Source organism: Impatiens glandulifera, chromosome 9 (genome assembly GCF_907164915.1).
Source record: "Impatiens glandulifera chromosome 9, dImpGla2.1, whole genome shotgun sequence".
In the NCBI taxonomy this organism is placed as follows: Eukaryota; Viridiplantae; Streptophyta; class Magnoliopsida; order Ericales; family Balsaminaceae; genus Impatiens; species Impatiens glandulifera.
The window spans coordinates 22,723,112-22,725,938 of NC_061870.1; the positions used below are offsets into that span (position 1 = coordinate 22,723,112).

The 2,827-nt window shown below is 28.9% G+C and overlaps 2 non-coding genes and 1 pseudogene across 2 annotated transcripts; all 3 read left to right on the forward strand.

The window, feature by feature from the left end:
* The first annotated feature begins 527 nt into the window (after nt 1–527).
* Nucleotides 528–610, forward strand: LOC124916876 (annotated as a pseudogene).
* Nucleotides 611–875: 265 nt separating this feature from the next.
* Nucleotides 876–966, forward strand: LOC124916863. The gene has a single exon (XR_007096949.1). It is a non-coding gene; the product is annotated as a small nucleolar RNA Z43 (small nucleolar RNA).
* A 474-nt stretch (nt 967–1,440) lies between these two features.
* Nucleotides 1,441–1,538, forward strand: LOC124916849. The gene has a single exon (XR_007096937.1). It is a non-coding gene; the product is annotated as a small nucleolar RNA snR60/Z15/Z230/Z193/J17 (small nucleolar RNA).
* Nucleotides 1,539–2,827: the final 1,289 nt, after the last annotated feature.

Below are 2,827 nucleotides of genomic sequence, written 5' to 3' on the forward strand. Positions count from 1 at the left end.
TTTATTTTTATAGGTTATAATTTAGGGCGGTTTGTTTTATTTTAATAAATATAATAATTTAAATATTTTATTAAATAATTTTTAAAATTTAATATAAATTGATGTGTTTTTATGTATTATTAAATATTTTAAAATTAAGTTAAAAAGTTAAAATTTTATTAAATTGATTAAATTATGTTCGACTAATAAAAACATCTTAAAAAAATACATGTTCAAAAATATATTAAAATAATTAAATGAGTAAAAATAATCGGATAAATTAAGTACCCATCTTTTTCAGATTTTTTGGGCAATTTCGGATCCGGTTGAAATTTTAAACCCGAAAATTTGCCATATCTATTTGCCCGTTAAACCCGGAAATTCCCAAGTAGCCAAGAAAACAAACCCTAGCAAAAAGAAGGTGAAAACCCTAATCTTGAACTCCCTATATAAACACGCTATACCTGATGTCTAAATACACGATCGATAATAGTAGAGAGATCATCTTCTCACTTCTCGCCTAAGTATTATTTATGCTCGTGAAGATTGGACTGTGATGATTAATCACAATAGGTCTCGTTCGTCGTAATGGTTAATATTCCTTGACGAAAATCTACTGTTTACTGAGTCCTTTCTCACATCTTCTCCCATTTCTTGTCCCTTATTCATTTTCATTCTATGGCCAATGATTAAATTTATTTAATTGACAAGCATATGTCTGAATTTACATTTGTTGATACATTAATCTTCTCTATGAGGCCAATTTTATAATTTCTTCGATCTTTTTTCTTGATTCAATAAATTTTGATCTTTAATTAGGGTATCTCCCCCATTTGTTTTAAATTAAAGCTGTTACCTTTAATCCTTTGAAAGGTTGTAGATTTTTTATGAAGTTGGGACTATGACGATTACATAATTGGTCTCGTTCGTCGTAATGGCTTTGCCTTGACGACAATTCTGATATATCACCACCCATAAACTGAGTCCCATTTCGAATCGTCTCTAAATGGCAAATCTTTGTTTTTATCTTAATTTCTCTTTGTTTTCTACTGTATGGGCAATGATCAATCTTATTAAAAAGGCTACCTGTTATGGTTTAACTGTAAAATCTATGTTTTTGTTGCCTATGATGAATGAAAATAGTATTTACAGTATGATCTTCATGATTACTACAATACTGCCTTCCTTCTGAGTCTCTTGGTTGTTTTCTGCTTTCTGTAATTTTGTTATTGGTTTTCATTTGGATTTTTACTTGGGGATTGGATGATGATTTTGCACATAGTTCTTCTTGAAGATATTCTCAGGAAAATGATTTTTAAGATTTTATTTGTGCGTATAGCAAGATTCCATTCTGCTTGAGTAATCTCTTGATATAGCAATAGAGATCTGCTCCAATGTAACTGGATTACATTTCTATATTTTAAATTTGATTTTTTTACTGTTTCAAAGAGATTTATGTTGATGGGTCAAATGATGATTGTAAATGCATAGTTCAGATGAAAAAATCTTTATGATTAATTTAATCTCAAATAGTCTTTCGCTCCTATCTGATGACCCATTCTTCTGTTTAAAGTTGGTTCTTTGTCTCTTTTAACATTTTTTCTTCTATTGAACTTCAACTACCCAAGAACACAAATTCTAGAGAAGAGAACTGGAAAACCATGATCTTGGAATCATGATAAACCTTATCACACTATCCACATGATGAATAAGTAAGGTCATTTTCAAATCCTTAATCCTTAATCCTTTGAAAGCTTGTAGATATTTTATGAAGTTGGGACTGATGATTAAATTGGTCTAGTTTGTTGTAATTTCTTCGCCTAAACTTAGTCCCCTTTCAAATCCTCTCTAAATGATAAATCTTTGTTTTTCATCTTGACTTCTTTGTTTTCTACAATTTGGTCAATGGTTAAATCTTTTAATTGACATTTAGGATCTGTTTATGTTTTTGTTGCCTATGATGAATGAAAATAGTATTTTTAGTATGAACTTCATGATTACTACAATACTCTTCTGACTATCTGGGTTATTTTCTGCTTTTATGTATCTCCTGGGTTGTTTTCTGCATTATTACACATAGTTTATATTTTTTTTTATTCTTTTGATATATATTTGAACCAATTATATTAAGAGAAATGATAGGACGATTTGGAAAAAAGATCAAGGTCACAAATTCACAAATCTAGTTGTCACAATTATCTCTAAATTTATTTTCGGCCTTTTGTTGTCAAATTATCTCCTCCATTCATCTTTCTTCAACGAAAATCACCCATACTTTCAAAACCTTGTATATTCATTGTGTGAACTCCAAGTCTTTCGTAGTTTTTTTAGCAATAGTTATGCCTAAGATTCATTTTTATTGATAATGAACCTTTTAAGGTTTTTGTATTATCTTAAAATGTTTGTTATCCATAAAAAGGTTTTATGTTTAACTATTGTTGAAAAAGTTTTTAGAGATTTGAGTTCATCGATTGAATAAATTTAGGTTTTTGAGTTCGGAGATGATTTTCATTAGAGAGAAATGAAAGAAGGAGATGATTTGACGACAATGTGCGGGAAATGAATTTAAAGATTTTTTTATATCTTTATAGATTTAAAAATGTTTGTAACATAATTTAGAGCTTGTCTGGTTCAGTTGTGACTACACTAGTCACAACTGATTAAAAAAGTTTTTTGAACTTTTCTTCACTCAAGTAATGAGTGTCCTTAACTTAGGATATAAAGCTTTAATGGTTTTGTAACCACCGGTTTTGAATCGATGGAGATGAGTGTCCATGGAAGATGACTATTAAAAACAAGATTGAAACATTTGTAAGTATATGTAATTTTACTTTACATATTTTTTCAA